The sequence below is a fragment of the Corapipo altera genome, unplaced genomic scaffold (assembly GCF_003945725.1).
Source record: "Corapipo altera isolate COAL_440 unplaced genomic scaffold, ASM394572v1 22, whole genome shotgun sequence".
In the NCBI taxonomy this organism is placed as follows: domain Eukaryota; kingdom Metazoa; phylum Chordata; class Aves; order Passeriformes; family Pipridae; genus Corapipo; species Corapipo altera.
This window is the reverse complement of record NW_020884886.1, coordinates 9,308,897-9,335,413: the sequence shown is the minus strand read 5'-3', so window position 1 is coordinate 9,335,413 and position 26,517 is coordinate 9,308,897. Positions and strand designations below refer to the sequence as shown.

The window sequence follows — 26,517 nt, the reverse complement described above, 5'->3', positions numbered from 1 at the left end:
CTATGACTACAGTGACATGTCTTCATAGGAGAAAAACTGTAAGTAGTGCCAGCAATCATTTTTCTTTCAGTTGGGAAAGCAAAGATTTGGTTGAAGGCATGTATTTTTGTTTAAGACCACTGGTGCCTCAAACCGTGAAAATGGCAAAACGTTTGTGATAGTTTCTTTACTATATAATTTAATATAGTTATTTTTCAATACAGGAATATAAGCAAAAAGAGAATACTGGGAAAAAGAAACAAAGATACTAAAATAATGTGATTTAAACTTTGACAGTGTACCATCATTTTTAGCTGATAATGCTAATGAAAATTTTGGAGACCCTATTCTGCCTACAGAATAATGGAAAATAAGAATGAATATATGCTTTTGACTAATTGCATTGCTCGTAACTCTGTGATTCCATGTAGCAGGAGAGAGTACACTGCATGTCATTCACCAGCTGCTTTTAAAAGTGTAGGAACAATTCTCAATCTCTTTTGTGTGTGTGAAAACAGAGTTTTAAAATTGTAGGAGATATGTTAGTTTGCGAACCTTTAAGTGAGGGGTAGCTTGTATCAAAGAGCTAAGGACAAGTATTTGGCTATAAATGCATTTGTTATTTGAAAACACATCATGGCAAAACAAAATGATGAAAAGGGATTTCATTCATTAGCGTACATGAGGCAGCTCTCAAATACCTGTGTCACAGTTTGATACTGGCAAGCAGAACTACCTTTACTTAGTTAGATACCTTTCTCTGAAAATATGTGAATTATTCCTAAACATTATTAGCAGTGAAATTTGACAGAAGTTTGCATTTGTCTGAATGAGAAAAAGCTTTGTACTGGCACATTCAGTAATTGTGTCTGTACTTCAAGACTTGATATCAAGGTACAGTTATGTATTCAGTCTTCTCTCAAGTTCTTACAAATTGCGGAGATTATTGTGTCAGCAAATTCAGCATTGAATAATATATATCCTGTGTGTTGGTAGACTTGAACAGATGGCAGAAGAGTGGTAAATGCTCTTTCCAGTAAGAACTACCTTAAGGTTAAAATGTTTGTCTACGAAGGGATCTGGGAATTGACCAAAATAAGAGAGAGGCATTAAAATTTATAATAGCTACAATTTGAAAGAATAAATCAAAGATTGTTAGAATTAAATAGTTCTTTTGAAAGTAGTAGAGTGGACAGTAATCTTAAAGTGACCATGTCCGTCGTTGTGGCTGGAGCTAAGCCTGGTCATGCGGGATGTGAGGCTCTGCTTCTCCCTGGCATCCATGTGCCACGGGTACAGGTGAGCCTGTTCGATTCTAGTTGTGGTTGTTTGAGTATTTGCAGCATTTAAAATAAGTGTTACATTTCCCATGAACTTTTAATTAAAGCACACCACCACAAGGCTTTGTTAAGACAGATGTAGGAGTCTTTTCTGTAGCAGATCAGTGGTGCAGAATTAGAAAGGTTTTATAGAACAGGGAAGTTCAGTAAAAGGTGTCAGCTTAATACAAAAAGCTGATTCCAGAGTGGTCAGATGGTATCAGGCCATTTAAGTATTCAAGCTGACTTGCATTTTGGGATAACAGTATCTTGTTAGTGCTTTGTCAATGGATTTCTTCCCCTTGAGAACAGCAACCATTGGTGAATATGAATATACCAAGATGTTTGTTTTAAACGGTATAGGTACACAAATTCAAAAAAAAGAATAAAAGTGGTCTAGGATTCTTACAGAAAATATTTCTGATTCTGAGAAGAGTCCACATTGTTCTCCTTCAGGGAAAAAATAAATTTCTTATTTCAATCAAACTGGATTTGCTCATTCATTTATCTGTTCCAAAACTCTTGACCTGAGCTGTGCGGTCCTGAGATTCAGAACAGCCTACAGTATTAATGAAGAAAAACCTTAGAAAATGTTCAAACAATGAAAGTGCATGAAGGTTACTGTGGAGAGTTTAAGGGATGCATGTTGTGTGTGTAAATGTATTGACTATTCATATATTAGATGGCATTAAAGCTTCACAAGTCAGTACCATTCATTGAGCAAAGTTGTAATTTTGGTTTTATTTTGATCTACATTGAGAAACAAAGGGTATATCATGTAGTAATTGGTTTATTTCCTGGCTAGATGGACTTGATCTTGTGAGATATTTAGTACCTACACATCCCACTGATCTCATAGGTGACAAACATGCTTCATGAAATTGCTAGCAATTGAAAGGATATGCTGTGTTCTTACAGTTACTTATGCTGAAGTCAGTGGGATCTTTTAGATGCTCAGTACTTTTTGAAATCAGGTCACATCTTTAGATTTCTAAATAAAGATTTTCAAAAAGACCTTGGCTCCATGACTGTGTCAGGTCAGAGCCCAAATCTGTTATTCCTTTCTCAGCAGCTTTGAGGATCCTTTCATTGTTACCTTTTTTTTTTTTCATCATTTGCTTTCCTCAGTTTCTGGTGAGATCAGCCAATGGCAGCCAAACTATCACAGGACCAAAGATGTAGGGACTCATCTACCCTTTGTACAACTGTGCATCTCAGTTCTGTTATTTTCATGCTCTTTCATTTCACTTCTCATATTTGCCCATGTATAGCAATCTTACTTGTCACTGCATGTTTATAAAAGAGTTTGTGTGTCACTTAAATTGCCCTCTTTTGTGATCTAATTCTCAAATACTAAAAATAATAATTCTTGAGATTGTTTTTTGGTGGGATGTCATATAAACAGCAGTGTTGTTAATATAGTGGCCAGAGATTGATTGAAATCTTTTCCTTAGCATACATTGCTCCTACTTCTTCTGAAAGATTAGGTCATTTTTGCTTTAGGTAACTGTGTTGAATTCCAGCTGAATACTAGACTGTAGCTGAATAACATAAATGAACATCTTTTCCATGCTATCAGCATGTAAAATTCCACAAGTGAGAGTCGACTTTTGAAGATAAACCTGTGCCCCAGTACCATCAGAGTTTTGAAATACTAATTATCTGTGTGTGCATGTGCAGATATCTGTGCATGCACATCTGCTATTTGCATGCCTAAGTTAGGCCAGCCCCATTGCACATGCCTGACTTGGAAAATCTGCCCTGTAGTTATTAGAAGATGTCATACATTTTTCTGGCACGTTATGCAATTCAGGGGGATGAACTCTTCCCCTTGCTACCCAAGACATAAGCACAGACACACATGTGCTCCAGAGGTTTATGTCCCCTGAGGAGAAGTGCTTTATTTTCTTCGTAGGTGTTTCCTGTCTGGGGAGGGACAGGGGATTGAGAGCAGGTGTGAGAAATCAGGTACGTTTTGGCTCCCTTTACCACAGACACAAGAAACAGATGGCATAGGTTGGTGCTTGCTTAACATATGGAGCGAACACACTACTTACCAAGCTAGAACCTCAGCTGCAGTAGCCAGTGCTTTCTGCTTGCCATTTAGCTGTGAATGCTTATTAGGTATCAAGAGTATCGCATCCTTTCTTCATTTTGTGGTGTTCTCTGCCCTTTTCCCTTTGGCTATCTTTCCTGCTGTATCTTACACTCTCTGCTGCAGTTTCCTTTATTTTGTTCCTCATCTAAATGTATGCTTATTTTTTGACTGTAGGCATTGCATGGCCATATTGCTAACAAAAAGGAGTGTGCCTCGAGTTTGCATTCATGTCTGCTTCTAAGGCTAGAGGGTGAAAAAAATCCTGAGATATAAAAAGGATAACAAACTGCTAATAAAAAACCTGCTAATTTTTGGAACTTAGACACAGGTGTACAAGAGTACAATAGATGGTATCAAAATCTTCCTCTTAAAAATGTTACAGACTTTTAAACTTATCAGCCACTGGGGGAGAAGAAAAGTAAAAGGAGTGAAAATGGTCATAAAAGAAAAAATGTTCATAAAGTAAAATAGAAGTGATTTCAGCTGTGAACTCAAGCTCATTGACTAAATTCTTTTGTAAGTCCACATGTAAAAATCTAAAGATGCGGTAGGATTTTGAGGCAATCCATTACCTCCAGTGGGAGTTCCGTGGCCCTCAGTACCACTTACTGTAAATCAATCTGATTGACTGGAGTCCGAACCACGAGTATTAGTGCCTGAGGCACCCATGGATGAAAAACCTGGACTCTGTTATTACCAGCTGCTTCTCTGCTGAAATAGTGCTGTGATTGGTATGTTGGTGCAAGGGATTGGGCAAGATGTTCTCCTGAGGTTCCTTTCCTGCCTTTCTGCAATCCTTCAATATTTGAAAGAGTTGAGAGACAGTAGAAGAGAGTGGCCTCAGGCCATAGTGTAGAACTTCATGGGATGCATTTGGTCCTTGGGCCATATTTGCCTGTTTGTTTTGCTTAAAAGAAAAACCCTAGCAAATCTGGGTATTAATGAATGTCTTAAAATCAAATAACAGAAAGCTGGCAAGGAAATGGTAAGGCAGTGAAGGTTTTGAGCCCAACTCTCCTCCAGCAGTTCTCAGTTTGGAAGCATTTCCTGGGGGAAGGACTGACAAGGGTGCAGGAGCTGAGCTCATCAAGGGCTGGCTTTGTGGGTGCAGAACTGAACCCCTTCAACTCATATGCCACTATTTGCTCCTGGGAGGGCTGGCTCGCCTGTACAGCTTTATCTCCCCGACTGTTAGAGTGGCCCTTTGTACTGTGCACATATGCTGGAGACCTGATTTATAATTAAGAGCAGCTGGCCATGCTGCTGTCCAAAATCATTTCCCCTAGTGAAGGATCAGTGGAGAAAAATGTAGACAGGTTTTAGCCTTTTGACGAAAGAAAGAAGAGAAACCTTCATGCTGTGCACGGCCGGGGGAAGTTTACTGCTTGCCTGAAGAGCCAAGAACTGGGGATCTTCCATTTTATGGGTCCCTCCTGTGCTGTACCTGTGGTGAAAAAAAGAATTTAAAGTTGCCTGAAGGCAGCTTATGGGTATTCCCCGTATAATTATTTAACGTGTGCTCGGGACTACTTCTGCTGTGGTAGACTTCAGAAATGCAAACAGCAGAAAGATGGTGAGGAAACACAAAATAAACAAAAAAAGACTCTTCCCACTCTCCGCTTTTACCCCCATTTCCCCAGATATGTTTGTTACTTCTCTAGTATGTCTAGTAATTTAATAATCTGAGCATTATTTTTATAATGCTGATGGAAAAAGACTTTTCGTCAAGTCTGATATGGCTAACTGGACTCAAATGGAGTCCATGCATAATGTTGGGTTTTAGTAAGTATAAGGGAAGTTAATATCACACTACATTCCCCCCCCCCCCCCCCCTCCCCCTCAGATATGTATTTTTAGAGTGAGTAAAGCAGGTAAAATAGTGAGATGTCTAGAAACACTTTTGGGTAGTCCGCTTGGAATGTTGCAATGTTACCTCCCTGAGAGATGGTGGGAGTGCAAAGCCTGTCCTTGTCAGTGCTCTGCTACTCTCCTGGATGTATTTAGACAGACTTTTCTTTTTTGCGTTGCTGACTCTGAAGCAGTACAGAAGATATGGGAAGAGGATGAGGCTGTCAGAGTCCAACTCCTCCAGGGGAAGAGTCCTCTGGGGTATTGAATTAGAGAAGAGCAGTGGTGGTGGTTGTTGGACTTCTTTGCACCCTTGCCCTCGCCTCCATTGCGTGATTGCTATGTTCCTGCAGACCAAGCTCTTTGGCCTCCTGTTTCTTTTCTTAGCTAACACAAAACCTGCCACAGGGTATGCAAGCACAGGAGAGGCAGAGGGGAGCTCCTGCTGCCATGGGGCTGGTTACTGCCTGGCTTCAAGGAGGCCGCAGCATGGGGCCTGTGACCTTCAGGGGCTGGTGGAGGATGTGAGGGAACATCATAGGAGGGCAAGTATGGGACAAACCTTTGACCTCCTGAAGGAAGATAACAAGCTAGTTTTTAAGAGAAACCTTAGGGACATATTCATGGGGAGTAGGAGGTAGCATCTCCCTAATCGGTGATTCTGTGGAGTGTGTATTTCTGATAAGGAACTGCAGGTTTTTGGAGAAAAGTGAAGAAGACTTACCTAATTGTCGCTGTCTCATCTTGGACAGCAGCCTTTCATCTTCTTTTGAGAGTTTTTATTTAGAGTAAATACTATTGCAAGCGAGGTGTGATTTTTAAATTCAACCAGGCATATCCTGTGCTCTCTAACACAGTGACACCATCAAGGGTAGCAGAGTTGACCAGTTTCTGTCTCTGTGGCCTGGACTTCCAGACAGGGGAATTTCACCTACTTTGTGACTGAGTGCACCTAAGCACACAGAAACAAATGGTGTGCATGAGATAATGACACTCATAGCAGCCTCAGTACAACTTTCATCTAGAGTGAATTGTGTGTCTAAGTGAAAGAATTTGATTACTCAACAGGGTTAAATCAACATATCTATAGTTTCTATGTGTGTGTATATACACACACATATATATATAAAAACTTTTTTTGTGGTGTGTGCCACTGATGCCCCCTGGCAGTCACTGGAGCATGATGGTCAGTGACTGTCTCTGGTGTGCTCATTGCCAGGTGGAGGCTGAAAGCTTGGACTGCAGCACAACTCAAGTCAAGCAATAGGTTATGTACTTACTGTAATATGATTTATGCAGGCCTCCACAGTGGGTATTAGGTTGGCTAAGAACGGATGCTCTCCTTTTTCTGGGCATTCAGCTCTGGCATATAAATATGCTATTCAGGTCTACTAAGTTTTTATAAATTGCTGTTTTTGCTAGAATAGCTAACAGGGCTTATCCAGCAGTGACACTTCAATAGCAAAATGTTTTGTGAATGATTTTAACCTATTTGTTTTCTCTCCTGCTGTGATTCTAAATATTTTTACAAAACTATATTTCAGAGATGTATTCACTTGGAAGGGCTTAGAAAAGGCAAATTAAGAGGTAAATTTGATATTCACTGAGGTAGTCTATTTTCATTAACTTGAAAGTTACGATGCATGTATGACTGTGTTTATATTAAAATGGCATGTTCACAAATACTGCTATAAAGTTCAATTCTTCAGTTCAGTTAAAGAAAGGAGTTCTTAAAGGTGCCTGGCAAGGAGGCAGCAGTTTGTCCACCTGCTGCTGTACTGTGGAACTAATAGCATTAATAGAAGGATCACTTTCAGCTTGCACAGCTAATGTAAAATACTAGATTTGGTAATAATTTAATTCTGAAACAAACAGTCCAATTACTAAGGCACTGTAACTTTTGTTTATGTGATGGGCAGGCAACAGTTCCTGCTTGTACCTGTCCCTACTGATTATTATTATTATGCGAACTTAAAGTTCCTCTTTATTTTTCCCATTTTCCTAACAACTACATTATGATGTGACATATCTTTTCCAGATATTTTGCTTGAATAAATAAGTAGGATATTAAATTCAACTAGGGCATTAGATTATAAATTAGTTCTGTAACAGCCGTCATAATGTTATTTAGGTTTTCAGTTTACGCAGACCTTGTAGCAACTCCCAAGAGCTATGCTACAGAATTAGGGGAAGATGTGAGTTGATGTAAGAAAATTGGTTTTGGTAATATGCTGATGTCAGTAGAGTTTTTCTGTGTGGAAAGATATTTAAATTAACGTTTTTACTTACTCCATTGTACAAACTAAGGATTGGTAATGATTTCAAATTACTCATGAGTTGGTATTTGGACTGTGCAAACATGACCATAAATGTCTTTTCCTTAGTAGGGTAATATTTATATTATGAGTCTGTGTTTGGGGTTTATTTTTTACCAAACAGATTAACGTGTTCTAATCTTCCTTGTAAAATAACCATTTCACTTGTGTCAAGAGAATGAAAAAATGTAAGAGCATTTTTGGTTAAACCCCCCTCCCCAAGCTGGATAACAGGCACAGAGCTCTTTGTGCCAAGGAAGAAAGCACAGACTTGCTGGTCTTGAATAATTGTATCATGATTAGCAAGCACAGTGACACCATATTGGTGAGAGAGATGTGAAAACATGCACATTTATAAGTACATTTATTAGTCAGATGGATGGTAATGGTAACCTGAAGAGAGAGCTTCTAAATAAAAAGATTTATAGCTGCTTACATCGGTATTCTGTAAATATGGGAATCCATACCCACTGTGATGTTTTATACATTCAGCAAAAGAGTAAAGGTGAAAAATAACTGTGAAAGGAAGTAGATGTCCTCCTAAGCCATTTTCTGAGATGATGGACAGCATTACTGGTAGCGGTCTTAATTAAAATCAAACCAAACAAAACCCACCCTGGTTGCTTTTAATAATGAGGAGTACTGGAGCAAGGGAACAGACTATCTCCTTCTCCAGAGAAAATTGACAGATGGAGAAAATGTATGTGCAGGTATCAGCAAGATTGCCTTGAAACCCCCTCTGCTGCCTGTCACTGAGGTGCTCTTTCAGAGTGCTGTTTCATCAGGGCTCTGGTGAGGGAAATCAGTACCCAGGCCTGAAAGTTGATGTTGTGCCTCTTCTCCCTTTTCTTTTGCCTCCTCCCAACCCCTGCTAAACAGCCCAGAGTGGAAGTCCAAGCCAAGTGGGATGTTGTGCTGTTGTTCAGGAAACCTCTTCATGTGTACAGCAGATTACAATAGCGAAACCTTTGTTTCCTGAAAAATATTGTGGTCTTCCCCATGAAGAGGAGTTGGTAGTGGAGCTGCATGTCTTTTGTCCCCAGCTGTGGTTGTGTGTATACCTCCCATAACCTTGGAAGCTATCAGCCCCATCTTACTGCATTCCCATGTGGCGCCAAACGGAAAAATCAGTAATTCTTATGTGATAGGACCTAAGGATTTTTGAAGCAGGAATGAGAGCAGACTCAGGTTTGACATTTAACTATACAGGTCCTTTTCATTTCATCTACCCACTGCCCAGAAATGTGGATGTCTTTTGTCGTGGGATCCTACAGTCTGTGAGGGCTTTTTCCTGCAGCTCTCACCTTGCTTTTTGGGGTCAATCGTCTTCTCGAGGAAGCAATTCCCCTCTCATTGGCTGACCACTGGCTGACCATTGGCTGATTTTATAGGTGGTTACAAAAGCTTAGCCCCTGCTTGAATATAGTACATGTGGTCTTTCTTTGCTTTGGTACGTGCTAATTCACTCTGTACACATAAACAAATACTATGGTTAACAAGAGCTACCAGCTACATGACCATTAATGACTGGGCTGCTTATTTAAGTGTCTTAATTCTGAATTCAGAAGCTAAGTGTTTAGAGTTTAGGTTTGTTTTTTTTAATGCCAGAAGCATATCCTAATGCTGCACATCAGTTGATAGTGCCAGCATGCTCCTGTCTGGTGTTTCTGTGCAAGTTCATGAGTCTGGACAGGTTTTTATATGCAAAACATGTCTGGAGTCCATATTCCTTGCCTCATGATGGATATGCGATGTACATCCACTACTCGGAATGTGATTTGTCATCTAAATATGTTAGAGTCTGAATGTCTCGTTACTGTGAAACATTTTGCTGCTTTTAGAACAACTTGAACAAAGAGGGCCTTCATATTGCACTGTGATGTGTGTCTTTATTGAAAAAGCTCCTCTCCATTGCTGAGGCACTGAAGCGTTTGCATTAAGTGATACAGGAGATGCCATAACAATTTCATGAGAATTACCCTTTGCAATGAATGTTAGGTTAAACATCTAAGTAAAATCCCTTGCAAGTGGCCAGAAGATAAATTAGAGCAGAGCTGTACCTGGGTGCAATTACATTATGTACCTTCTTTTAAAAATTGTTTTTAATTGATTTGGTGCATAGTCTTTACTTAGTTAATAATGAGTATTGTACCTGTGGCTGTATGACCACTTGTGTGAGTTAGATTTACAGCACTAAAAGTCCCTTTATCCAAGAAAACAGTTTCATGAAGGGGCTGTCCCCTTTCACTGCTCTGTTGCTGATAATGTATCTGGACTGTTTTCTGATTAGTGCTCCAGTCTTACACTAATATTGAAGATGTTCTTTAGCAGATAAATGTAGTGTTATCACATCATATTAGCAACCTAATTTGTTTCTTGCTTGCACACTACAGCAACTTTCATGTCTCAAATCCCTCTTCTCCTCTAGGGCTTCTATAACACTGCGAAAATGAAGTTAGGAAGGAGGTGAGCATTAGAGGAGAAGAGGACAAAGATGCAGGATACAAAATTGTGGAGGAAGTAGTTGCAAATAGCTGGAAACTTTTACCAGTTCAGAATTTCGTCCTATTTTCCCTCTGAGGAAGCTAGAATCTAAACAGTCCTTTTAACTCCCAGTGTACTGGGAATTACAGATCTTTAGTACCCATCAGTACTGGACATAACCATCATCATTTGAATGTTGTCATTTTTAGGTAGGTATTAATTTTTAACTTTGGCCCAACTTCTATCTGGCACCTTCCAGTTTGCAGTTGTTGACATTTTACCAAACATACACCTAAACTGAAATCTAAGGTTAGAGTTTTCAAAGCCCTGTATCTGAAGTTAAACACCTGTATTTGGAAATGTTGTGATGATCAACAGAGAGAGAGAGGTCTTGCCTTAGGAAGAGACACATAGACCACAGAACAAAAGAAAGAGGTACAGAACCTGGAAAGAGAGTAAGGGTCTGAGGGGGGACAGCCATCATTGCACACCCAAGTCCTGCCACAGTAAAAGGATGACAGGCCCACAAGAAGCCAGCTGCAGCCTGAGGTGGATGTTGCATGGCCCCTTTCAAGCAGCTTTCTCCACAAAAGTCTTACGAGATCGCAGTAGCAAGATGATGTCTTTGAAGTTGGCGTCATTACAAATTGCGATGACTGATTCTGGTTACAGGATTCTGAGCTGTAACGGTTCTGACCCATCGTGCAGATTGGGCAGGGAATGGATTCCTCTTTGTCCGGGGAAATCTCCTTAAAGGTTTTCTCTTCATAGCTGTGTATATGAGCATTGCCTCAAATACCCATTTGGACTCAATGAGGACACGTTTCTTGTCTTCATTGCCCCTTGCATTTTAAAAAAAGCCTCTGAGTTATACATTTAAAAAATTTTCAGGTAATGATCTAGACCTCTAAAAGGAGAATCTAAATGAAAAAAAGACCTAACAATTAGATAGCTAATGTTTGCATAATTTTAATTATCACATATTGCAATTATTTCTAATTCATTTCAGTATACAAATCACTATTTTATATATGGCATGTTGTTAATATTTACTTCTATAATTACCAATTTGCAATATAAGGCAGCAATTTTATAGTTATTCAGTTATGTATAATTATTATGTCAAATAGGAGATGGCAATTAACACTGAAATGTATTAGAAATTATTGTACTAAAATCAGTCTAAGAATATTTGACACATAATCGTCATGTAGTTCATGGACTGCATTTTCCTTCTCTTTTCCCCCTAACTGTGCTTTTAGGCAATGGCTTTTAGACAATGTATTTATTTGAGATCCCAAAGGATTTAATCTTGCAGAAATTTCTATTTCACCATCATATTTACTGAAAGGTTAGAGCTAGAACTAAGAAGCAAAATCCAGAGTCTTCTGTAGCTAAATCTAGTGTGAGATTCAGAGTTTAGATGCTTTGTTCTATGTAAGCAGAAAGTCTGTGCTTCAGTGGTTGCTTAAGAATGAGATGTTTTAGGTTCTTCTGCTGCCCATAGTTCCAAGTCTTTTGAAAGATATGTTCAGAGAGAGTTCTGAGCTACAATGCTGGCAGTGCCTTATCAGGAAGGTGCCAAAGGAACCATGAGCCTGCAGCTGGTGTCGCCAGGTGCTGTGCAGAGCTGAGCAGCCAGGGAGTTGCCCCTGTGTGATGGCAGAAAGAGTCAGGCTGAAGGTACCAAAGCTGTCCACAGTGGCCCACAATGTGACTCTTACATTCCTCTGAGGCCACCCAAAGCAGAAAGTACCATGCACTGCACCTTCAAAACTATATTGGTACTGTTGTGTGGAAACTCAGTCAGAAGTTGGGGAAGCTGAGGTCTGGGTCCTCTTCTGGAAGGAGGGAATCAGATCAGCATCTCCTGTCCCGTGGTTTTAGTTACAAGTTACTTAACTTCTTCCTTTGTGAAACTGGGTTGCCCTGCTGTCAAGTGTGAGAGCTGGGAGCTAGGAGAAGGTAGGCATCTGAGGGGTTGTGGCACTTCTGGGATAAGAGAGACTTGATCTGGGGTGCATTTGGGATGTCCTCATTCTACTGATAAGAGTGCAAAAGGTGGGAACAAAGCTCTTTTTACCATATAAAAAATTGTAACCTTAAATTATCTAGAGAATCCTTATTCATAGAGAATCCAACTTAGCGGTATCACTTAAACCAACTTTCTTTGTGGCATAATAGTTCTCTGTGACAATTTCCTTTTTTGCCAGGGTTTAAAATCTGGGCAGCTCTAAGCCCTGCTAAGCAAAATTCATGGCTGTACATCTTAATAAAGCAAAGAAAAGTGCACAGCATGTCAAACAAATTCACCTCCTTGGTGTAAGTGTAAGGCTGCTATAATGGCACACGGCAGCAGGAGATCCAGATAGGGCCCTCAGTGTGTTAGCAGAGCATATTGACTTATATCAGTCCTTTTGCCTGGTTTAAAATTGATCCCCTTAGAAAAGTTAAATATCACCTATGTTTGTAGATTGCTAGACAGCTATTAAGATAATGCTTTTATAAATACAGATGGTGCCCTTATCAAAATTACATGGCAGTAAATAGATGCCAGTAGAAATAATATGACACTTTGATTAGCTAATAAAATGAAGCACAAATAGAATGGGGATGCTAAGTTGCTCTGACAGTTTTCATACTGTCTTATTTATTGCTTATTTAGCTTTGATAAGTTTCTATTACAGTCTTGGCTTCTTAAGCAATTCCTTTGAACTTTTAATTTTTAAACAGTAATCTGTATTTTATTGACTTAGGTGAAAAATCCTCATTGTCAATAAGCTCTTCATCATTATAGTAAATATTATCATTCTTTTTAAAGTAAATTGATAGGCTAAATTGCATAATGGAAGTTGTGGAGATAAAAGTGGCAAAGGGTGCCCGTTAATGTTACATGAAAATTATTGATTAGAGCAAATTATTGCTGAAAGTTTGGCAAGCAGTATTGGTTCACTGATGTGGTCGATTTTTATGTCACAGTGAAAGACTTGTATCAGTACATTGGATGACAGCAGGAAAATTGTATAGGAGTACTATTACGCTTTGGGGACGGGCTTGCACTGTAGTCTAAGTACTTAAGGTGAGAGACTCAGTTGTTCAAATGGTGTAACTCCATTGGCTTCAGTGGGATTGAGACATGGCCTGGTTGCTTTTAAATCTGCTGATCTTGGATGTGAGGGAAATACTGCCTGACATTCGAGGCGTATCAGAAAAATGTGCTCATTGATGCAGTTGTTCTTGGAATGGTTAATGGCAGTGATAATCAAGAAGCGGAGAGCAGCTGAGAAAAGTACAAGTGCTGTGTGGGTCATTAGATGATCTGACCAGCATAATGCTGACCAATATTTCTGCCTTTTTGGTACTTAACAAAAACTTGACTTGGTAACTTGAAAGCGGAAAATTATTATAACCTACCACAGATTTTAAAATCTTCCTAGAAACTTTGGGTTGCCCCAGCTTTCTTGGAGAGTACAAAGCTCAGTTTTGGTCTTTTGGTGCAGGCAACCTGTTGCTAATATTAAGCCTGTGATGTAACAGTGCTCCCAGTAAATGTGATGAGGTAAATCTCCTCTTCCACTTCTGCAGAGAAATAAAGGTCCTCATGCCTGTGTTCATATGCACAGTATGTTCCTCTGCACCTTGTGAAGCAGTGGTGCTGTAGTTAAACATGACACCCAGTTCTCCGCAGTGTTTGTTACTCAATAATTACTGCTCTGAAGGGATCACTCTGCCAGTAGCCAACCTGTTTGGCACAATGTTCAGGGGATCAACTGTCAGCCAGATGGACAGTGGGAACAAGCATCCCAGCTGTCATGCTCTTCTGAGCCCCACTGAGCATCCCAGTTCTGATTTCTGTAGCCCAACTATAGCTCCACTTGCCTAGGCACAGCACTGTCCTTCTGTCTTTAAAGGCCCTACCTACCACCAGGGCTGGGCTTGGGGGACATAAATCTATCTTCTTAAATTTAAATAGCTGGTCTGAGGAGGATGCACAACTTGTGTAAAGACTGTGGGCTGCATGGGAAGGTTCCAACTATTGTATCCTCACTAGGAAGTGTCAGTGGAAAAGTCAAAGGCATCTTAGATTATTTCTCTTAGGCTCCCTGCCATCAAGGTTCCTTGTGAAGGGGGTTGGTTTGGGACTAAGAATTTTTTAACCCCTGATTAATACTATAGATTTAGCCTAAATGTTGCAAATAGCTCATTGCCAGAGAGCAGGTGGGACACATACTTAGTTACCAGATGGAAAAAATCCTTTTAGGTGTCCAGGCCCGAACTGTGTGGGCTTAATGGAATCATCTTCTTGTTCGTGCTTTTACCTTTTGTTATAAAAATTTAAAAACCTATTTTCCAAATAAATAAATTTAAGAAATCCCAAACCATAACACCCCCCCCCTTTGGATTTCACATCTTTACGGCTATATTGTCAACTTGATGCATGATGTTTTAGCTGTGCAAATGCCTTTAATGCAAGTGGGAGTTGTACAGCTAAAGATTTATGTATTGACTTTAGAATAACATTACTTCATCTCTCTTTCTCTCAGGTTTTTTTTCTTTTTTCTTCCCCCCTCTTGATTCCCTCCCCAGATTTCCCCACTGCTCTGTAATGAAAACCACAGGCTCCTTCTGTGCTCCTCTTTCTGTAGTGAGAAGCAGGCATGGTGATCCTTTCCTACTCACTGAACAGGCATAAGTCCAAGGGAGTGATATGTGAAGGCAGTGATAATATGTGAGTATTAAGGTTGCAGTGAAAATCCTTTATCTCATCAGTGGTTTCCCACCCAAAAAAAAAAAAAGTGTGAAACAGTGAATACTGCAGAAACCCATCTGAGTGAAAAAAAAAAAATTTTTTTTTTTTAAATTTTTTTTTTTTAGGATGACTGTGTCAGCCTTTCTGGCTAAAATTTCCTTCACTGCTTATAAGTAATGTGGTTGACACAAACAGATGTACATAAATCTAACATTTCAAGGAAGATCATGCCATATCCTATCTATATGACAGGGCAGAATTTGAACAGTCTTGTGCTAGCCTGTGGGCATAATGCAAATTCCCTGGGCTGGGGAGACTTGGTTTTGCTCCAGAATTTCAATTGGTTGTCACCCCATTTTAAAGAAATGGGCTCATTCCATGTGGCTGGGTTATGGTGGTTTCCTTCCTTGTATCAGGAGGGGACAACTGACCTAAGCATGGTATCCTTTGGGACTGTGAACAATAAAAATCCCTTTGTCCCCAATTTATATTACAAAGTGCATTCTCTCAGTATTCTTTTGTCTGAAGAATTTGCTTTGCTTCCCTGTATACAACTTGGGAACACTTTATTGTCCATGTAGAAGGATATGTGGTTGTGTGTCTTCTTTTTTAATTTAAGGGAAAAGGCAGGAATTGTCACCCTTCTGGGGGGATGTGTGATACAGAGCCCCAATCCCTGTCAAAGTGAGACTGCACTGCAACCCAGGTGGAATTCAAAATACCATAAGGAAGGCATTTTGCCAAAATCTTTGTCTACAGAATGGCAGAGATTAAAGCCCTTCCAGCTCTGATTGGATTACCATGGACCAGAAGCACTTTAATCTCCACCACTGTGGCTTTGGGGGAAGCCAGTGATTGAGACGTGTGGCGGGACCATGCTGAAGAATCGGATGGCTGCACTTAGCTCTTTAATCTTCTAGTTCTGTGGCTGTCATAGAAAAATATTTAACTGTTGCAGCAGAGAGAGAGAAATAGGTAGTGAGTAGTTATTTTACTTTTTACCGTGTGAACAAAATAAAAATCACACATTCCCCCCTCCAGAGCTGTGGAAGCAGCCTGTGTGCAATAGCCTGACTTGGAGCAGCCTGAGTCCCTGCTCAAAACACAATATTGGGTAAGCTGGTGGTCGAGATTAATGTAAGTACATAATAGCCAATACTGCAAAACCAAAGGTGTCTGAAACCTAGTACCATGTCTCAGACCAGCAGCAGATGCCAGTGGAAAAGTATTAAGACAGAGTATATTTAAAGTGACTTTTTTTCCCCAAGGCTGACAATAGTCAGTATTTTCTGGACACTTCTTGAATAATTTATGTTTAAATGCTCTGTTTTTTGCATAAGAGTGGCTGCAAAACAGAACTATTCAAGAATGATTCCAAGTATAGGAATGGCCTTTTGGAGAAAGGAGGAACACAGAAGCATGAAATACTAAACCCCAATTTTGGATGGTACGTAGGTCAGTAAAGAGAGAGGAATAACAGTGGATAGTAAAAGGGGATCTGAGCAATTTCTCTTGCTCAAGTCTCAGTCAAGAAAGGACACATTTAGTAAAGGATACAAGATATGGGTGAGATAGTGAAAATTGTCATGAGAGGTGTGAAATGTCTGACCTAGAACATGCTGTCTGACCAGTGGGATACAGGATGCTGTGGGACCTGAAGGGTGTCCTTCTCACATATGTAAGGGTCCCTAGCACAACTCAGCTTTGTGCACCTGAATTTTTCCGGTGTTTTTACATCAGACTACCCTGTTTCCCAAGAAAGAAGCTGGGTGATGCTGTGATATTGGTGGAGTTTCCAAAACCTGCCAGTAAGGTTGGGTATTTGTTGATCAGCAAATGCCTTCACATAAGGAAAGAACCATCCTTGCTGGCAGTTTCCAGAGCTTCAGGAAGAACAAAAGCCTCACCTCTTGTCCAGCTTATAGTGGGGTGGCAGGGCTGGAGAGGAGGCAGGGGGATTCCTGTTGGGAATAGCAATGAAGTGTCTACAAGGCTGAGATGGACTAAAACAAGCAGGGAAGTCGTGGGGCTGTTAGCTTCAGTGGAGCTTAGGCCGTCGTAAAAACACAGCTCTAATTAAGACCAGAAGTCATCTTAATTCCCATTATCATTTATCATTAGGAGTCTGGTCCTTCAGTGAACTGGCTGCACAATCAGCCTTTGTAAAAATATGGACAGCTTCAATTGGAAGTGTGTCTAAGGCCATGTAAATGTCTTCAAATTTTAAATGATCCTTCAGACTAGGAGAGTAAAGCTGTGTAATCTGTATGTTTTATATGCTATTGTGCCAGCCTTTCATGGTGAGAAGCTAAATATTTTTGTCATTTTAGTTAGTTTATATACGCTACTCTTGGTTTGCTGGCAGAGTGAAATGTCTGATGTGTCCCACCCCTGATGTCTGCATTTGGATGCAGGATAAAGTGAAATGAGCCTTATAAGCCAAACACTGAGTTCCTTTCCGTTCTTTTATTAGTTTTTACTTGGCAAATTCTAGTGGCTTTTGTATAGAGAACATAACGTTGTAAAAACAGTGGATGTTTATGGAAGGCACAGCATAACTTAATAAATACAGCATACATGTTATGAGAATGGATGCTCTTTCACTAAGTACAGAAGCTACATATGGTGCTGATAGCAAATGCCATATGTTTGTAGAAGAGGCTACATTCGTATGGTGCCTTTTTCTCAAACCTGCTAATCTGTGAAAAATAACAATTCTGTTTAATACTGCTGGTTTGGGCTTCTTGGTTTTGTCTTTTAACTTCTGTGACATATACACAGTCAGAATGAACCTGGAAGCGTAGGTCTGCACTCACTCCTCTTCAAGGCCACTTAATCCCAACAGTATCCATCTGAAAGATCCAGAATGCCCCTTAAGAGTAATCACGGTACTATGGAATTAGACTGTCCTTTGTATTGCAGTTCCTGACACTCCAAATGCTGGGTGCCTGCCTCCCCGGTGACACAGCTTCCAAAGGAAAGTACTCATCCATCACTGGTGTCACCTATGGCCTGCTGGCAGTGATGCTGTCACAGCAGACATATGCTTAAATCTGAACTCAGGAGAGGTTTCTGGGCTGTGGATGGAGGCAACCACCTTGTGCCTTGTTTCAGGAAGTTTTGGAATGGGATGAGACTTTGCGTATCCTCAGCTTTCCTCTTTGATTCTGTACCCATGGGCTTGATATGAGTCTTCTGAGGATTGTCACACTCCAGTGCTCACTTGAGGTTGCCTTCTATATGCCCTTGGAGGTGATATGTGTACCTCTGTGTTTCAGATTCCCTTTTGGGACCAACTTTCTAAAAATGCAACCTGCAGCTTAAATCTGGTTAGTTAGAGAGCTGATTAGGTAGCAGCCATACCTCTTATGATTGCTGCTTCCAGGAATATCCCTGGCTCTTTAATCTGAAGATGTTTGACTTAACTAGATCTCTCTCTCTCTCTCTGAATGTAGCAGTCATAAATGAATCATGTACAGCCACTGGTAATTCCTCGTATTTTTAAAATTATTATTTTTATTTGTTCATTGAAGAAAAGCATTTGGAAACCATTGTGTAAGTAATTTAGTTGGGCAGGCATTTTAGCAATAGGCAATAGAGAGTTAATTCTGCATGTTGTCAGCTGCTTTCAGTTTTAAACACGTTTCAGATTCAGAAGACAGCCATATAGAAAAGAATGTTATGTTAATGTGACAGCAATCACAGACACTGCTATTGAAAACTCACTGTTGATCTCCCCTCCAAAATTAACATCATAACCTTATGTCAGTGACTCTCTATTATCCTAATACCTGTTTTTGGATTCTGTCCAGTCCCATTAGATATCCCTGTGTTGATTGCTCTGTTACTGGTGAATGTTAATTGCCTCCAAATCTCAGCGGAGTTCAAAAGCTTGGGGGAAAAAGTACTGACTGGTAAAGCTGCTGGTTTTATTAACAGGCAACTAAATAATAAATCTGTTCAGAGATATGAGTGAAATGCCTGAGACATGAGATATAAACAGCTGATGTTACATCTTTCTATCTACATCTGTCTATCACATGTTAGTAATGAGACAACAGGGTAAACCATTCCAACTTTGAACATTGAAATGGTATCAGTAGTACCTGTCCACAGTCAGTATACTTTAGGAGGCAGTCAGGCTCTGTGTCTTTCCCACTGAGATTCTTATGCACTCAACATTAAATAATGCCCCTTTTTACATTTTAAGATGCTTTTTAGAGTTAGTGGGACTATTTAATTGAAATGATGATGTCAAAATATGGTTATAGGAAGGCTTGTCACATGTCGTGTAATATTTTTTTCCTCTACCTCATAAATTTTTTAGAGAGAAACTACTCTTTTGCTTTGCTTTAAAGGAGAACTGAGATCTTTATTACTTCTCTGATCTTTTTTGTTTGTTTTAACTACAGAGTTTTAAGCAAGATCCCTGCATGCTCCCTTTTTCAACACCAGAAACCTCTCGATGGAAAATCCCCAGTGTAATCCCACTGTGAGTTTGCTCCTTGTAGCATATTTCTGGTTTAGGTATCTCTTCTTGTAGTTTTTACTTTGTAAAAAGGATGGTACCACTTACAAAGCTGAAATAAGTGATGTGAAGAATATACTGTAATCACATACTGCAGAATAATTATGTATTTTATATCACTAGTTTTCAGTTGGTAGATAATATTTAATCTCCTAGTAGAGATCTCTAATGACTCATTTTAGACATTGACCCTTTAACTTCATTTCAGGAATGAAATATTTCCTAATCCAGTAATTTCTGTCTATGCCATCATGTCACGTAGATAAAGAAAGGCAACTGCAGGCACCCACTGTTAGATTGCAACTGAAGTCAAATGTGTGTTATGGCTGTATGAAATTTGTATTAGGGTAGGTAAAGTGAAGTTGCTATTTTTGTTATTTTAACTGATTGTTAGGCTGTTATAATGGAAAGCATACCCAATCTTAATTTGCATGCATTGATCTGATAAACATAGTGTGCCCAGATTAACATGAGTTTTTTGAGCAGTGTAAACGTGATTCAATAACTATGCCAATGGTGAGAATGTGAACAGAACCCAAGAATTTAATTGTGAGGCTCACTCCAGAAGAAAGAAGGTGAGAGAGAGAAGCACAATAATGAATAGTATTTTATTTTTTGTGGAAATGAATTTGATAGGCAAGTAATGTTTATTATTAAAATACTGAGCATTTGAATCTTGTCCATGTTTTCACCAGATGTACTAAAAAATACAGGTAGCAAATGAGCACAGTGCCAAACACAGTGTGTTTGGAAGGTCTCTAAGGTAGAGATGGTGGGTGTCTGAAATAAACTTATTTAGCCATACTGAAGCACATAACGAGTAGCATTAAGAATTTACCATTCATTTCCAAGCTGAAAATGTTGGTTACGATCTTCTCTAGCTGGTCAGTATCTCTCACTGTGAAAATACACTTTTCCTACGAAGTCCTGTTTCACTGCATTCCTCTACTTCAGTTCACATTTTGAAGAATTTCAGGAAGAGGAAGGACTCTGCATGTTATATCTTGTAAACAGCTTTGCATTTCATTTTTTGTTTTTAGAGTTCATGATAACATAGACTGTATGCCAAGGCATGAAAAAAGAGATTGAATAAAATATTATTTAGTATTTATTTGGTTTTACCAAGTTAGTACCTTGCATTGTATATATAAATGTATTCACGCTTATTATTACATTGTATTTCTGTATCTGTTCTGTAGCCCTGAAGCACGTGCTTGTCCATGATGTCAGAGGAATTTTGTTTCTCTAAGAGGCATAAAGTGGGGCTGCATATGCTTAGGGTAGGTTGTGCATCACAGATCTAGTTCCCACTTTCCTTCGTGGAGTCAAACAGCCCTAACATCTCTGTTTTTCCATGTGCCTTGCTACTGAAAGGTTCCTGGCTGAAATGAATTTCCCATTTCTGTCATGGCTGTGCTGGCCAAAGGAGAAAGTGTTATGTCTTTGTGTGTGTGCAGCAGGTAAGGTAAGAAGGAGGTACTGCCCATCTCTGCCTGCATTCCTGTGTCATCTCAGCTGGCAGGTGTTAGCTCAAGCCAGGGAGTTTCAGGAAAAGCCTACTCCAGACTAAAAGGGAGGACAGTGGAGCGTGCTACTTGCCCAGCACTAGGCCATGGAGATGTAACACCAGTTTGTTCAGTAGGAGTTTGTCTTTGATGCTTAGAAATTGTGTACTTTCCACTGAGACCAGGCATTGAATTCAAGCACTCTGCAGTGCAATGAACACTTGACTTGGTGCAAAAAATGAAACCAAACCCCAGGTGTGGTAGTTTGGTGTGGGTCAAATTCATCTTAGATGTAAACATCACCACCCTGCACTTGCATAAATAAGAGGTTATGCTAGGGATTAATTTGGCCTGCTGACTCTGCTAAGATGAAATTCTTTGTGTGCTTGTGAATTTTGGTGTCAAGAGAGGGGATCACTGTTGGTGGAGAGTATTTAGGATAAATAAGCCAAAAATAGAATAATTTCTATAGTCTAGGAAACAACCCCCCCCCCTGCAGAATCATAAAAAATAATCAGCTATTGGAAAGAATGAATTTTGTGCTCCTAATTTGCAGAAATGCCAGTAGTTGCTACTGTGCCCAACCACTCACTAATACAATAAAATATAATTACATAATTAAATACAATATAGGATTTCCATAATAGGGAATTTTATTTCCTTGTCACAATATGCAAGTTGCTGTGGTTGAAGCTCATAGTTCAACACTGTAACTATTATTAGATGCAAACGTATCACGAACTAGGCAGGATGCTCCTACACAGGCATTTCTCAATCTGGGTGAAAATTGTTTCCTGCAGACAGTGGAAGCTTTGTAGGAGGTTGCCTAAGATGCACCTTGTGGATGAATAAGTATCTTATGACCATGTTTTGTTTTGTTAAAACAAAGCTTCTGTCTCCCACTGCTGTTTGTTCAGATTGGTGCCATCTGTCTTTTGCTAAGCTCAGAACTTGCTGGAAGCTTAAATTCAAGCCAATGAGTGACTTGTTGGGGTAGAAATTTTCTCAGAACCTGACTGCCCATTACTGATGCCACTGGAAGGTTGAATAATTAGAACTGTAGAGACAGACACTTAAACTTAGTTACGACTGAGTCTTTTTTCAGGTGCATACTGTCCATATGAGACCAAAGCATTAATCCTAGTTTTATTGATGCATTTCCATTTGGACAGTCATTTGTGTGAAATTCTGCAGTATACGAGATTGCTTTGTTAGCTACAAACAGTAGCAGAAACAGAAAAACATCTGGATCCAGTGCTGGGCAATGCTGTCAGGAAAGATCATCATGAAGGTGCAGTCCTTGAAGCTTCTAGAACTTAAAGGCATGAAGCAATTTTGGTGTTTATATACTTGAGGACAGGAGGAATTATCTGGCCTTTAGCATGTTTGGATTTTTTTGTACAAGATGATACATAATGAAAAGGAGAGAGATTAGGAATTAGATTTTGGACAAATGAAATGAAACCATGTAAGCTGTAATATAGTGTCCAAATAATCAGGTACGTAGCATCATCATGAAAATGTGTCTTTTTGTGTTCAACCATATGCACATAAAGTCAAACATGAAATGCTAGGTTGAGATAAAGAGCCATTTTGGTTATCTGCAGGGCAGCCATTGGTGACAAGTAATGTTGCTTCTGATTTTGTTCTCAATTTATCTTCCAATCCCTTTGTTCCACTCAAGCTTGTGCTCTTGCCCCTTTCCACTCTGATTTGGCTTGCCTTCATTTATTGCAGTTCATCAGTGGCCTAGTCCTCATCTCATTAAAATCAATGGCAGGGCTATTACTGACCTTAGTGATGGAAGAAAAATCCCAGGTCTTGCTTATCCTAATTAGTCAGATCATCATCATTAATTTAATGATCTTAAAATCCATCAAAACACAGCATACTTTTAGTTTACCTGCTGACATACAAAGTGCATAATCCTGAGCCTTAAAGCAGGGGCTTGTGTTCTGAGTTTCTCCCTAGCCCAGCCGATGCCTTGCTTGTATTTTAGCTTTTCTGAAAGTAAGAGTTTGAAAAACTATGAAGACTTTGAGGTTGGCATGTTCTGTTTGTGGGCTACAGAATCTACTGACTTCTGAGTAATCTGTGTAGATGTGTATGTAGAGTACTTTCACAGTCATAATCTTGAATAGTTCAAATTTAATTATGATGAGAGATCCCGTATTTCATTTATATGTAAAATTAAAAGGAAATATGCAGAAGCTAATCCTATTCAGAGACTGACTCCAAATATTTCTGAGCTAAAATGTTTGTAACATAGAAGTCTTATTAAAATTCCTATTTCTACACATTTTAGTAGTAATTTGGTTTAAAAATTGCAAGACTGTAGTTTCATTTGACTGAGAGAAGAATTATGAGACTGTAGACGGACTAACTGCAGTTTTAACAATGCTAAAATCCATTATAAATCAGAAAAGGAGGGAAAAGTACACATGCCATAATAGTAATTTATTTGACAGTGCTTTTGAATATACATACAGCTCACAGATTATGTGTTTCTAGTACACTAAAAATAAGAAGGGTAAGCACAGGAACATTATTTTTAATATGAGGATGCAGTGCTAAAGAGGAGAGAAGTTTTTGGAATGATAATCAGGCTGCTGGAGCACCATGGAATACTGGCATCTGGTTATGCAGCCTCCTGCACCAGCTGCAGAAAAAAACAAGAAAAAGTCAGAAAAGCAAAGAAGGCGATGTAATTAGCATCTCTGTATATTTTTATTTTTTTTTTCTCCCATCTTCTTACTAGGGGAATCCCCCAAATTTCATACATATTTCTTGAGTTGTTGAGTTGTTGCTTTCTGAAGCCCAGTGTCAGAAATACCAAGCTCTAGGATGGATTAGAAAATGCATGGTGGCTTGGCTGTGTCCTGCTGGTATGGTTTGGTGGGGATGTGGAGTGAGTGATTGTATGATTGCCTCTTGTCAAACCTGAAGAGTGAAAATGTAGCTATTATCCTGTCCTCTGAATTCCTCAAGGGTCACTTAAATCCCAGTGGTCACTACTGGGATGTATTTTGGTAAGGAAATTTTGTATCAGGGCTTAGAAGTACAGCTGTGTACTCAGACTATAGAGGTAATGCTAAATGGATTTCAGACATATGGGAACATAAGTTGGACATTTTTGACGTCTTTATGAAGTGGATTTACAAAATTTGTTTGAGCTTTCCTTTTGGCTGTCAGTGATAGTATATGTCTACCAATAATATGCTTCTTGTCGTAGTCCTTTTTTCAGGTGTAACTCTGGTTCTGAAGTATTAATCTTCGCACCATTACAGCTACGGATAAAAGTATGATGGGCTTTCCTCAGAATGAGTCACGAAGTCTGGTCAAGGTACAGGTTTATCTGGCTTCTTTATCTGTATTTAAAAATTCCATTTAATAAGAGCAATAATAAATACCAACCAAAAGATAATTGTGCTCATAGTTCAGTTGCAATCGGTTGTCCTGAAGGACCGCACTTTGTAATACTGGTCTGTGCTCTAACTGCTCAGAAATGCACTGTTGTGTGTTATTGCCTAATTGGTGAACTGTAATTGCCTGTATTGAGAACTGATCTTAAAAGTTAATCTATGCTGGAGTCAGGGAGATTAATTGGGGTAATCACCATCCCATAGATTTCTAGTAAAGTGACACCTCCTTAAAATGGTTTGTTGCAAGTGCAATGCAGTCTGAAATGAAAGACGGACAACACATGCCTTCCACATGCTCTTTCTTGTCCAAAAGCTTGTCTGTGACTCAGTATACCTTCTCCAAGTTCTCTGGCCACAAGATTTTAGAGGAATTTTGGCTGAGAAAAGGCACAGAAGATTTGAATTACACTTTTCTATGCAAAATCTGTGATCACATTGGTGGGGGTTATGGCTTCTGTCTCTTTCAGATTTGCTTTAACCATGTGTTTTGATTTGAGGGATGTTTTGTTGACTGGTTTATAGCATGTGGGACTGTGAGCCAGCCATACTTCCACCTAGCTGTGTGCCTGGAGTATCCTTGTAGCAAACTGCTGACCAATTGGGGCCAGCTGGCCAGGCCCTGCCTGCTGTAGTTAAGTTGACAAGCATTGCCCCTAAAACACCTCTTTCTGTGTTTGGTCGAGTACCTTCTGATGCTCTGAAGTTAGCTGTATACCTTTCTCCAGTTGTCTCATGGCTTGCCTGCATGAGCTGAGTAGTGCAAGTGGTGTGGGCAGCAGAGCACCCTCCTTGTGCTGCGCTGTGGTTTGTCCTGTTAGCACCACTAGAATAGATGGTCACAGTTAAAACTTGGGTGTGAAACAGAGTTTCTGAAGATGCACTGAAAATTTTACATAGATGGGAGACCACCTTAACACAATTTGAAATCCAGCCCTACTTTGTGTTTCCATTGTTGCAGCTGAAACATGGAGATGTAAAGCTAAAAGATGTTGGATCATGTAGCGTTGGGAGGAGATGGACTCAGTGTACTGTAGTGAAATGTCACATTCCAAAAGGTCCTGAAATTAGTAGTCTCCATGTCACACCACACTACAGTCTCTGTTCACGTGATGTGAGTCCTGTTTAAGTGATCTATCCTGAAGCAAGGAAGCCGCTTGCTTTTATTTATGAGGGTTGCACCGCCATCGCAGTGTAGAGTGGAACATCATTTGATTGCCTTGGTGAGCTTCACTACCTGCTCCTCAGTGGAATAAAAATGTTTAGCTGATTGAGATGACCATGGGAAGCGGACTTGAAACAGCCTCTTGTGCTGGCTTGTGAGCTGTGTAACACGTAACGTGATCCAGCTGCTGAACTTTATAAGGTTTCTATTTCTGACTTCAACTGCTCTTCATTCTTTAGAAGAACTTCGGCCTCACTTCAGAGCTGACAGGATGTAACTAAATATCAGGAAGTGAGGTGCAATCTGGGCCTGGCTGTGGAAAGTTGGAGAGGTGGGGATGGCTGGCAGAGATGGCTCAGCATTACTGGGTTGGTTAGTATACCTGGTGCACAAGACCCATCATCAGACCTCTTGTCAGGTAGTCATATCGTCTCCACAGGTTATCCACAGGAGCTTCCACTTGTTAAAGGAATTTAGCGAAGGATAAGGGCAAAATTCACATTGATTAAATGCTGCAGGTTTCTGGCACTGTTGTCTATTCTCTTTGTTGAAGGTCTGGTTCTTGCTCTCCTTGAAGTGCGCAAGCAATTGGGAGTTAGGTCATAGGAAAGGTTGCATGTAGATCTGTGATGATAATATCTGCAACGGACACTGTTGACCATCTGGTTTGATCCATAATATAAAAACACTACTTGAGCTCACCAGAATCAATTCATTGTTGTGCTAGAGGCTCTCTCTTAGGGAAAATGTCTGATACTGAAACTGCTCATGACAGGGAGTGTACCACAGCCTGTGGTAATTGCTCCAGCAGCTAATTACCCACAAAATCTAGTCTGATTTGGTGTGGCTTCATCCTCCTGCCATTAGATCTTCCTTTTATTTTACTTGCAAAGATAGTCTTCACATCCCAGCTACAGATCACCAGTGGACAGAGCCACACTGTGTGTCATGAGTGTTGGGACGGAGAGAGAAGGTAGTGCAGATGGCCAGGGTGTGGGTGGAAATAAACCTGGCCTGAACCCAGGAGACAAAAACCTTTGAATGTTGTGTTGCTTCTGTGCAAACTTTGAATTTTGTGTTACATTATCTTTGTACAGATTTCTGGCT

The 26,517-nt window shown here is 39.8% G+C and overlaps 1 protein-coding gene across 2 annotated transcripts in view; it reads left to right on the top strand.

Annotated features, from left to right (window-relative positions):
* Positions 1–26,517, top strand: part of PPARGC1A (PPARG coactivator 1 alpha) — a 368,813-nt gene that overhangs the window by 85,267 nt on the left and 257,029 nt on the right. Inside the window, exon 1 of one of the 2 annotated variants that reach the window (XM_027642673.1) lies at positions 24,145–24,169. The exons of the other annotated variant lie outside the window; for it this stretch is intronic. The gene's annotated coding sequence lies outside the window, so the exon portion shown is untranslated. Of the gene's footprint in view, positions 1–24,144; positions 24,170–26,517 lie in introns of those variants that run through there. 2 annotated transcript variants of the gene reach the window in all.